Raw genomic sequence first — 12,836 nt, forward strand, 5'->3', positions numbered from 1 at the left:
GTCCTAGCCTCATTTTCCTAGGCTTCACTCAAGATGAAGTCACTCTGGTTCCACAGACTCTGGCATATCTCCTGGCTCCCTTTAAAAGAGGACCCTTAATCCTAAGGGTTGCAGAGGGATGAAGATCCGTCTTCTGTATCTCCTTCAGGCTGAATAGGGGCAATGATAGTCCTGCCTAACTATTAGGGTCTCTTGCATTCAGGGTAGAGAGAAGCTCATTCAGAAAGCATTGGCATGGTGAAGTTCGTTCATAGCTCTGAGTTCTGACAAGAGGTGATACCTGGAAGATTAATAAGTATCCAATTTAAGAAAGCATTGAGTGAGCTTGTCTTGCATTTCTACACAAAGAGTACAACCACAATATATTTCACAAGAGAAAAGCAAAATAAGTGTAATCACTCCAAGTAAACTAAACAGAAAGTCTTCTTAAGAACTGGGTAGTTGTCGGAACCAAGCCGATATTGTACACAAGTTACTCTCGGCATGATTCCAACTTATACCCGAAAGTAGAATGCCAATCCACGTCTTTATGTTACCCATCCCTTTTGCTTCTTCTGAACAGGAGTTGGAGGTTACTGGTTGGCTCACAGGAATAAATGTGATCAGTCTCTTCTGTTCCTCAGCCTGTGGAACTTCATAAGAGAAAGGTTTGATTTGAGATAAGTGGACCTAGCTGTTTATTCCCAGAAGCTTAACTGCAATTGGGGTATCAAGTAAGGAGAACTCGATAGGGTCCCTTCCATTTTTGGGGAGAGTTGATCTGCTAGGGATTATTCCTTCCAAGTTTTTAATAGGACCCAATTTCCTGCTTGGGTTGTAACAAGGGTCTCCTCCTTAGTGGGGGAAGGGAGTCTTTGATTTCCATATTCAAGAAGTGCCTTTTGCACATGTCCTAAGTTGATTGCATAATTCTGTGGCTTGAAAGTATCTACATCTATTAGGAGGTCTGTAGTTACAAAAGGCCTTTGACACATCATTTCAAAAGGGCTGAGGGGCAGATTTCCCTTGGGGGCCCCTCAAACCCATAACAAGGCTACAGGCAATACAGGCAGCCAGGTTTCTGACGTTTCTTGGCATAGTTTAGCAAGAGTCCTTTTTAGAGTTTGATTAGTTCTTTCTACTTTCCCTGAAGTCTGTGGCCTCAACACCAGGTGAAGGTGGTACTGAATTCCTAGAGCTGAAGATATATTTTGAGTAATTGTCTCTGTGAAAGATGGACTCTTATCACTCTGTAAGTTCTTAGGTAGCCCAAAACTAGGAATTACTTCCTGTAATAGGAGTTTAGAAACTTCAATTGCCTTTCAGACCGGGTAGGAAAAGCCTCAATCCAATCTGTAAAGGTGTCAACAAATACTAATAAATATTTAGTCTCTTTACATGGGGGCATCTGAGTATATCCTAGCAATCTTCACCAGCGTATGTTCCTTTATGCTGAACAGGCCTTACTAGAAGAGGAGGTAAAGATTGGTTATTTGGCTTATTCAAGGAGCATAGTTCATAGGCCCAAGTTACCTGCTTTACTGTTTTAAGTAAGCCTTTTCCTATAAAAAGCCAAGACATCAATTGAAACAGGGTATCTCTTCCCAAATGAGTAGAGTCATGCAAATACTTAGCTATTTTCCACTGATTAGCACCTGGTATCAACAGTTTGTTTTCATTGATAAGCCAGCCAGAAGGATCTTGAATTAAACCCTGACCTTTAGCCCATTCTTGTTCCTCTTTAGTATATTTTGGTTCTGTCATTACCGTAGCTGAGGGTACTAATATGCCGACAAGTCCAACTGGCTCCCTTAATGCTGCTGCCTTAGCAGCTGCATCTGCAAAAGACTTTCCTTCAGCCACATTAGAATCTCACTTTTGTTGTTGTTGAGACGGAGTCTCACTCTGTCGCCCAGGCTGGAGTACAGTGGCATGATCTTGTCTCACTGCAACCTCCACTCCGTGGGTTCAAGCAATTCTCCTGCCTCAGTCTTCCAAGTAGCTGGGATTACAGGCACCTGCACTGCGCCCGGCTAATTTTTCTATTTTTAGTAGAGACAGGGTTTCGCCACCTTGGCCAGGGTGGTCTTGAAATCCTGACCTCATGATCTACCTGCCTCCACTTCCCAAAGTGCTGGGATTACAGGCATGAGCCACCACTCCCGGCCTAGAATCTCCTTTTTGAGGTCCGCTGCAATGGATTACAGTTACTTCCTTGGGCAGAAGAACAGCATCCAATAGATTCAGAATTTCTAAGTGATGTTTTATAGGGGAACCCTTAGCAGTTGGGAGTCCCTGTTCCTTCCAGATAGCAGCATGAGCATGAAGTACCAGGAAGGCATACTTAGAATCAGTGTAAATGTTAATTCTTAAGTCCATTCCCAATTGCAGGGCTCTAATCAGAGCTATTAATTCTGCCTTTTGAGCCAAGGTAAAAGCTGGTAAGGCCTGAGATTCAATTAGCTCGTGCTGACTAATGAGAGCATCTCCAGCTTTTCTGTTTCCCTGGTGCACAAAGCTACTTCCCATCTGCAAACCATTCTACCCCAGGACTATCTAGAGGCTAATCCTTTAAATCCAGCTGGCTGGAGTAAACTATTCCCTAATTATATACAAGAATGATCTAGGGGGCCTGTGCCTGTGTGTTCAGGCAAATAGGTAGCTGAATTCAAAGTCAGGCATACTTTAAGACTTAAATCAGGAGTGTCTAGCAACAAAGCCTGATATTTATTCACAGGAAAGGAGAAGGAGCAATTTTTCACCTGCCTGTGATTTCCAAAAGCTACTACCATTTGCAGCTGAGTCAATAAATCCCTTCCCAACAAGGGAGTATGGTTATTCAGGAGAAAACCAGAGTCCCTGAAGAGCAGCTTAAAGGATAGGTAAAATGGCATCTATGGGCTTGTCCATCTAGTGACCATACAGTCTTGGAGTGACGGGGCCCAATATAATGGGTCAAAACAAAGTAAGCAGTCCAGAAGGAAGTTAATATTCTTACCCTCCAGGTAACCCACATCAAGGGTTACCTGAGGCTTCTCAGGAGATATGGCTAGTTATCCAATGAGAGCTGTGGCAGAAGGTCTCAGGCCCCATCACTCTTGAGCTTGCCTGACTGTTTTGGCCATTATTGTGATAAGGAAGGAGGGCAGGAAAGTGCTGAAAGGAGAAGGGCAGATCCCTGGCCAGGGTTCCACCCCCCGGGCCTGTGCCCATGGACCTAGGTGGGGACAGGCTCTCCTGCCTTTGCGCCCAAATGTTGCATTTCCCAAGACCATCCTGACCCACCACACCCCCATCCTGTGCCTATAAAAACTCAGAGACCTTAGCAGGCAGACACACACACAAGCAGCCGGACATCGAGAGGAACACATCGGTGGAAGAAGACACAAGCGGCTGGACGTCAAGAGGACATCGAGGGGAGCACACCAGCACGCCCACAGGCCATCGACCAGTGGAACGACACAGAGTTCAATAAAACTTTGCACTCATTCTCCAAGCTCACATGTAATCTGATTCTTCCGGTACACCAAGGTAAGAACTCAGGATACAGAAAGCCCTCTGTCCTTGCAACAAGGTAGAGGTAGAGGGTCTAGTTAATCTGGTTAACATAAGCTGCTTATAGACAGCAAAACTAAAAGAGCACATGGTAGCACATGCCCACTGGGCCTTCAGGAGCTGTAAACATCCACCCCTAGATGTAGCCACGGGATTGGACTCCCACAACTTGCCCCTTTGTATGCTCCCATAGAGAGAGGTTTGAGCAGCAGGGCCCTGAAGAAGCGAGCCACTCCCCCTGTCACACCCCCTGTGATGGGCAAAGGGAACTTTATCCTTTTCTATTGGTTGGGGTGCCAACAGTTCCCTTCGGAGCTCTGGGCAATCCCTCTTCCAATGGCCAGTTTTCTTACAGTGTGCACACTGATTTATGGCCAAGGCCTGGTGATTCAGACACCCAGCTTTGGGCTTCCCACCTTTCAGCCTCCCTTGTTCAGGCCAAGACCCAGGCGGGCAACCCCATGTGGGAGGTGAGCTTAAGGCTGGAGCCAAGAGCTGCACCTTGTGGGAGGTTCTTCTTGCTCTTTTTGCTTCCACTGCTTTGTCCCTGATATTAAAAATTAAAAATGCCATATCCAAAAGCTGTTCATAGGAGTCTGGGGACCCATAGCTGCTTTTTTTTTTTTTTTTTTTTTAGCTTCCTACTGATATCAGGGACAGACTGGGTTATAAAATGTTCTCCCAAAAGGGTTTGCCCTTCCCTTGAGGCAGTCTCAGCATTCACATATTTCTTAATTGCCTGAACTAAATGCCCCTGAAACAAAGCTGGATTCTCATCTTTACCCTGAGAAACTTCCCTAACCTTGTCATAGTTAACATGCTTTTTCATACATTTCTTCATCCCTTCCAACAAGCAAATGACCATATGATCTCTCCTCCCTAAGTCCTCACTGCCCCTTTGATAGTTCCACTCTGGATCAATATGGATCTTGATCCATCTTGATGGATTCATCAAGATGGAACTGCCATGCCTCCTGCTTGATATATTATGGTTCAGGTTGTGAGCCAATACTTCATCTGCCTGGGTCCTAGCTGTTCCCAAAATGTGTTGTTTCTCTTCTGTACAAAACAGAGACAATAAAACGTGCAGATCCTGACAAGTTAAACTATAGGTCAGAGTTAATTTCTCAAACTCATCTATGAATTTTCCTGGATCTTCAGAGAAATAGCTGAGCTTCTTTTTACATAGAGCCAAGTCAGACATAGAAAAGGGGATATGTACTTTCACTGTGCCTTCTTCCCCATTTGCCATCTCTCTAAGGAAAAATTTCCTTTCAGAGGTTTAGAAGAGGCTTCACTATGAGTGGTACTCACTGGGCTAAGCTCCTCAGGGAGTGGTGGGTATAGAGTGGAACTAGACAGGCAAGGAGGAGAGGATGAAGGGTTCTCAATAGAACTTTCAGCTGGACCAGAGGGAAAAAGGGCTGACACATCTGAAGGTTCTGCTCCACCAAAAAATGCCTGCTGAACTGCAGGAGCTTGCATCACAGGATCATCTAGTATATCTAGTTCTTTTTTTCCTTTCCTCTCATCAAACACACACTTGCCTGCTGCAGGGTTTTATCCTGACTGAGCAGCAAAAATGCTTGGACATATGGTGTTTCATCCTATTTTTCTTCTCACTTACAAAACACATGGAGTTGAAGTATAGTATTAAAGGCCTTAGTTCCAGTAGGAGGCCATTTCTCTTGTTTTCCCAAATAATACCAAGGCCAAACAGTATTACATAGAAAGATCAGTTTTCTCTTCTTAAGTCCATTCAGTTTAAAATGGTCTCTATGTTCAAAAATATATCCTAGTGGTGAGTTATTTGGAATTGATGCCATCATTCCCATGAAGGGGGCAGGTGATGTTGAAAGTAAAGTTCCAAACCTGCCAGATTGTATTGTCACTGGCTGAGTTCCACTAAAAAGGATAGGAGAGGTTTTTAAGATCAGCTGCAGTAATGAGGGGGATCCCTGCCAAAAACGGAATTATCTTATTCACAGTGTCTGAATAATACAAATGAGGCAGCCATGAATCTCAGATAAATCACAACATGGACTCCGACAATAGAAATGTCGAATAAGGCAAAGGAAATGAAGGGGATTTAGATGGGAATGACCAGAGCAAGCAGGTTCTGGGCAATAGTGGCAACATGGATTGGACAAGCAAAGCCAGTTTGCTTGAATCCAAGAAAGGAAAGAAGTGTTTTTTGTGTGCAAAATGAAACAAAACAGCAAGGAAAAAAAGTCCCCTGATTTTCATCCTAGTGCTTCTGGATCACACCTAGTTAGCACAAAACATAACAGCAGCAACAAAATATAACCTAGCAGCAACAAAACATAACTACATCTATCTAATCTTATTGCTCATCGCTATTAAATACCAAGCCACAATCAGCAATTTTAGAGAGGGAGCCTTCAATGCCTTTTTTGTTCCCAATGGTTCACAAGCAAATGGATGGCAATCAGGAGGCACACATAGGAATAATAAGTTAAAATCCCTAAGACCAGTTAAATGAAGACTCCTGAAAGTGACAGAGAAACAGAGACAGCAACCAAGAAATTGGTCCATGCCACAAAGAGGACAAGGCAGATTAATACGAAGAGCATGGCAGTTAACATCCTGTGGTGCCAAACTGGTTTCTAACTGAGAGAGAATTTGTGCTAACCCCCTAAATCTTAGAATGGGCTGTAACCCTGCTAAGTCAGGTCTCTAACCCAAAGTTGGTCAAGAGTCCTTGCCTTTTATTGAGAAGGCTTTAACCCTCTCTGTCTTAGGAGAGACTCCCCTAAGCTGGGTCTTCTAACCCAATCCTCACTTACCCAAATTCAGCCAATTGGTGTGTGCAAATGACTTACTTTTGGGTCATGGGTCTCTTCAGTATCACCCCTTCCGGTTTGCCAAAAAGATGTCACTGGACCCCACCACTTACCCAAATTTTCCCTTTGGATTGAGGGTTTCTGCACTATAGGCTCTTCAGTGGTCACCAGAAAGATATTACAGGACCCCACCATTTACCCAAAATTAGCCTTTGGGTCAAGGATTTCCTCACTATAGTCCCTTCGGTGGTTGCCAGAAAGATATAGGAAAGGGATCCTGATCCAGACCCCGAGAGAGGGTTCTTCGATCTCAAGCAAGAAAGAATTCAGGGAGAGTCTGCAGCGCAAAGCAAAAGCAAGTTTATTAAGAAAGTCAAGTGGTGAAAGTACAGCTACTGCATAGACAGGATAGGGCGTTCCTGAGAGTAAGAGGAGAATGTGTCCAGCCCAGGTACAATGCTTGTATAAAAAGGGTAAAAAAAGATCATGAGTAGATGGAGATGTGCTCTGCTACAAGCGTTTGTGATAAAGGATTAATTTTCTTAATTACTATATTTTTGCAAGAATCAATATTATTATCTTTACCATAAAATTAGGAATGCCTTTGTTCTCAAGATAGCAAGATATCTGGACACTCCCAAGTCTAGCTGTTCAGTAAATATTATCAATCTATTCCCTTAACTGTAAACATCTAGAGTCCAGGAATGCCTAACTTTCTGGGAATGCAGCCCAGCCAGTCCCAGCCTCATTTTCCTAGCCCTCACTCAAGATGGAGTCGCTCTGGTTCCAACACCTCTGACAGTGGGGGTGGATGAAAAGGTGTCATGTAATAGCTCAGAAGGCAAAGTACCTTGTTTCATCAATTGTTTAGGCATCTTTGTACCCACCCTTGATTTGGAGGGTCCAACTTTGACTTAAGTCTATCCCTCAAATCCAGGCCCTTGCAACCTCACGTGCCCACCTTTTCTATGATAGTCCTTGGGCCTAGAGGGAGGGTGCTTATACAGTCTTAAAAGCAGGCCATTTGAAGTGAAAAACAGATTAGGCCCAGTGGAATGCTAAAGGAGGGAGATTTGATCTCTGCTCTTCAGATAACCATGATTTTAGCTTCCTTGCAAGTAAAACAAGGAGAGATAAGATTCATATTTCTATAGAGTATTTGTGTGTCAGAACAGAAAAGAAGAACCTATTCCATTAGGGTGCCAATTAAAAATATGAAGAAAAATTATAATCTGGCACTCTCTAGAGGATTACTGTAGCCAAAAAATAATTAATGATTCAATCTGCACTCAGAAACAAAAGTCGGAGCTGAAATAACAAGTGTTACACTTTTCCTTTGAAACAATTTCTTTCTCTCTCTAGCCCTCCTTTTCTATTAGAGAGAAGATACAGTGAGACCAATTTGTGTGCAAAGTTAAGTTTTAGGCTTATTATGCTTGACCTGATTATTCGCATAAAATGCAGCAAGAATTGATTGGCTATATAGGCTCGTTTTAAGCTGGCTTTGCTGGAACTTTACCTAAAAATATATTATTCTAGACAAAGCCTTGGTAAAATACCAGTGTCTGTAGTTGTCCTGTTTTAAAAGTAAAGACTCTTACTAAACCTATGCAAATAACTATTGTCATAAAATCAGAATGATTATGAGCAGTTTCCATATTTTGGAGAACTCAGACAAAAAAGTAAACTTGTTCACAAAAATATACTTCAACCAATAGCTGTAAACTACAAATAACAAAAGGAAAAGATTTGCTTGTCTCTTTAACCAGAGCATGGGTTTCAAACAGGATGTCACTTGTTCATCTTGGAAATGCTGTCCACAAGCCAAACAACTCTTGTTAGATGAGAGCTGTCTGTCAGGCACTGTACAACCTAACAGATCTATAATCTTTATGAGGATATAGTTAGAATCAGTGCTGGTAGGGAGAAAGGCTACCTGTTTATGAGTATTCTCCTCCTTGCATTCCCCAGGTAGCAAGATACTGCATTAAAAGGATTTGATCTTCTATCAAAGTTTGGACCAAGGCACTCAGGCCCTTTGGTTAATGTTTATCTTATTTGCCTCAACATTGCCCAAGCAATGCCATCTTTGTCATTATAACCTTTGGCTTTTTATTTAGTTAGTTTGTTTGTTGTTTTAGTGTTCCAGTGGGGGCAAATAGTGAACACCCATCCAAAAATTTCTATCACCCTTCTGGGGAGAGTCCTTTGACTCCCTTTTTCCTTTCTCTTTTTATTTTTGTTGTTGTTGTTGCTGTTGTTAATTACCCCAATATTTTATTAAGCATCTGTAAGATCCGTGAGGGACAGGAAATTTGATAAGGCTTCTCAAACAGTTGTGTGATTTTGTGGGAGTGATGTTACCTGGGGTATCCATGTGAAGTGTAACCACCCACTGGGTTCACCTTGCCCGCCACCTAGACAGAGACAATTTATAAAGACGGGAATTGCAATAGAGAAAGAGTAATTCATGCAGAACTGGCTGTGTGGGAGACCAGAGTTTCATTATTACTCAAATCAGTCTCCTCGAGCATTCAGGGATTGGAGTTTTTAAGGACATTTGTGGCCAGTGAGCCACAAATGCTGATTGGTTAGGTAGGAGATAAAATCATAGGAAACTGAAGCTGTCCTCTTGTGCTGAGTCAGTTCCTGGCTGGGGGGGTCGAAAGATCAGATGAGACAGTTAATCTATCTGGATTGTGCCAGCTGATCCATCAAGAGCAGGGTCTGTAAAATATCTTAAGCACTGATCTTAGGAGCAGTTCAGGGAGGGTCAGAATCTCGTGGCCTCCAGCTGCATCATTCCTAAGCCATAATTTCTAATCTTGTGCCTAATTTGTTAGTCCTACAAAGTCTGTGTAGTCCCCAGACAAGAAGGAGGTTTGTTTTGGGAAAAGGCTGTTATCATGTTTGACTAAACTACAAACTAAGTTCTTTCTAAAGTTAGTTCAGCCTGCACCCAGAAGGGAACATGGACAGTTTGGAAGTCAGAAGCAAGATGTAGTTAGCTAGGTCAGCTCAGTTATAATTTTGCAATGGTGGTTTCAATAGGAGTCCCCTTAACTCCTAAATTTACTATGACCTGTGTAATGGGCATATTTGGTGGGAGAATATGCTGGTCATCATAAGGTCAGTCTCATACGACTTGCATATGAAGCGTATCAACTGCTTCATCTGGTGTGCTCCACTTGATATTTTATAGGGAGATTCGGTTAGTCACCATCTCAGGGCAAACAGACTGTACAGAGGCATTTATCTGGTCCAATAGGTTAGTTGCAGAAATAACCTCGTGTGCATTGGGATCACATTACTCAGTAGTGATTGTTTAATAGTGAGCTGTGGTTCCTGCATCAACAATCTCTTTCCTTCTGCGCATTTAAAATTAAGAATTATGTCCTTAAATTAGTGATTTTTACAATTCATTATAGTAAAGGTTTCTCAAGAAGTTGATGATAGCAATCTACAAAATGGACTAATTCCTTTACATTATACCCTCTAGTTTAATAGTTACTTGGTCTTGCCCTTCCCCCACATTGACTATCTTCTTGAAAACTACAGGTCCCAGAGGTAACATTTGTTGCCCTGGCTTAATTATTTTTATCCATTTAGTTCTACCTGTATTTTTTCCTTTATTTTAAAGTGACTTAAATAGTTTCTTAACTAGAAAAAATATTACATTTTCTTCAGCAAAAAACCACATCCTTGTATTTTATAAACTTCACCAAAAATACCTTTTACATTCTTATTATTTTAGCTCTTAGTAACTCAAATTCCCAGTGAAAAAAATCAAGGTTACTTAATTTAACACAACAGGACTTTAAGATTTTAAACTACTGGAGATAATTTTGAAATTAAATTTACCAAATTAATCTTACCAAAGATTACCAAGGTCATGTGAATTAAAAGGCTAATATCTATTATCTAATATCCGGCTGGGCGCGGTGGCTTACGCCTGTAATCCCAGCACTTTGGGAAGCCGAGGCGAGTGGATCATGAGGTCAGGAGATCGAGACAATCCTGGCTAACACGGTGAAACCCCGTCTCTACTAAAAATACAAAAAATTAGCCGGGCGTGGTGGCGGGCGCCTGTAGTCCCAGCTACTCGGGAGGCTGAGGCAGGAGAATGGCGTGAACCTGGGAGGTGGAGCTTGCAGTGAGCCGAGATAGCGCCACTGCACTCCGGCCTGGGTGAAAGCAAGACTCCCTCTCAAAAACAAAAAAAAACAAAAAAAAAAACAAAGGCTAGTAGTATCTACCACCTAATATCTGAACTAATATCTACCAGCCTGATAAGCACTTACTTTTTTTTTGAATCAATTGATTAGAGCTCTTTCATGTAGTTTGGTGGTGAAATATCACTTCCACATTGAGACGGGATAGTTCCCTTGGCCTCTTCAGAGGACTCACGAAGAGGTGTCTCACTTACTCAGCCCACACCTCTCAAACCCCTTGTGGGAGTGGGAGTGAGCAGGTGAGAGGGGGCAGATACCAGGATGGGTGCTTGTAGGCACTGGCAGGAGTAGAATTCTGTAGCCTGGCAGCAGTGTCTAGGGGTTGCCCAGGACCCCTAGAGCCCCAGAAGGCATGTGTTACAGTGCTCTTCTTTAGCTTTGCCATTCATGGATGGCTTAAGTGTTAAAACAGCTCAGTGGAGCGCCAGTGTGACACCCTCCTGTACCTGCACCCAGGTTCTTGTCCATCATCCAGGAGGAATGAAGTGGCATGAACAAATTGGAGGTTGGTGAATGTGAAGGATTTTATTCTGCAGTGGAAGTGGCTCTCAGCAGCATGGGGAACTGAAAAGGGGATGGAGTGGGAAGGCAGTATTCCGCTCGAGTTCAGCCATCCCTGGCTGAACTCCCCTCCAACAATAATATCTGATGATTGCTTGATAAATAAATGCAAATGAAACTGTATGCTGACAATTCTTAAGATATTTCTAATATTACTTTATCAATAATTTTAAAACCAGCTTATTTATGAAAGATATACCTAAATTATGTGAACTTGAAAAGCACTTGGGCTTATTATTTAATTTCTGAATACTCTTTAGCTTCAAGCCAATTTGCTACTTTGTGGCCAAAACCACAGAACAAAATACATGTACATACACATAAACACACACAAATGCACTCATTACAAACAAGGATCTTATAGTTTTTACTTCAGAACTCTGGCCATGAGAGATTAATACAAACTCAGCAGTTTGCAAAAATAATATTAATTTTTAAAACATTGCAAACATTGGATTTTATGTTAGTAGAAAAGTAACAGCAGACTTCAATCAGGCAGAAAAGAAAACAGAGAATTTAGGAACATTATAGTTAGTTGCAGGTCAACCTTTGGGCTCTGAGTTTTCCATGATGTTATTTGCCCATCAGTTAAAAATGTACACAAGAACAGACCTAATCTGTAACCAGCTGGAGTATTAGAAAACCTGTTATGTCCTTCCATTTTCACAATCACTTGCAAGTAGAGGTGTCATAAAGCTGGGCAGGTTGTCCAAGGTGGGTCATTCTCCTTGTCTTTCCTCATTCTTAGGTGATTTGTTTTACACATTTCTTTTTTCTTAAAACAAGGAACTGATCTGTGGCCTAGGGTTTAGTGTAGTGGAACAAGATGTGCTGACTGTGGCCAGGACTGCACGGTGAGTCACCAGAATCGTTTCTGCCCTCCTATTACATGCCTCAGTTTCTCTCTCTGGAGGTCTGGCACCTCTGAGAGGGCTCAAAACATGGAGTGGCAAGCTCCTATATGTGTTTCCTGGATGAGCGTTTTTAAACTAATTTTTTTGGGAGTTCCCTGTAGGGCTGCTGCACATCATGGAAAGGTCAACTCCCCAGCCACTCCCACTCAGCCCCAGTCACCAAGGAGTACCTTTTGGCTAGAAGGAGCAAAATGCCCTTTCTCTTCAGAGCTAAGTAAGCTCAATCTCTCATTTATCTATAAAAAGAGCGACAATTCAGTTCCTCATGCAAATGAGCAGACAAGTCAATCAAGACTAATTTTGGGAAGAAAGGTAATAGGGAAGACTATTTAGAATGCACCTCCAAATTAGAATTAGGATCATAAGCAACAACTTCCTTCGAGGAAAAACACCAGCCAAGACTACTTCCTGTAAACTGTGCTCAGCTACCCCTAAATTCGTAGCTCTCATCTGCCATTACACACACCAAGATCAAATCCTCTCACATTACAAGGTCATCTCTGGTACCCGCAAGCAAAAATGGTCAGGTAATACAATATAGGAGAGCTTCAGACGTAAGAAGAATTTGCCCACGACTGTTGAAACACCGCAAAGAAAACAGAGCACCCCAAAAGGGACGAGTGGCGTCTTTGTTTTGAGTTCTTTCAGGGGCTTGAGTCATTAGAAGCCTTATCTAGATTTTTTCTTGGTACTGAAGACAGCAAAGGGGAAAGCAGTAATAGGGTGAAAGAAAAGTAAACAAAACAAAAAAAGTTTTGTTTTTAAGACGGGAAGCAAATATAGAAACCAAG

Source organism: Symphalangus syndactylus, chromosome 4, assembly GCF_028878055.3.
Source record: "Symphalangus syndactylus isolate Jambi chromosome 4, NHGRI_mSymSyn1-v2.1_pri, whole genome shotgun sequence".
Taxonomy (NCBI): Eukaryota; Metazoa; Chordata; class Mammalia; order Primates; family Hylobatidae; genus Symphalangus; species Symphalangus syndactylus.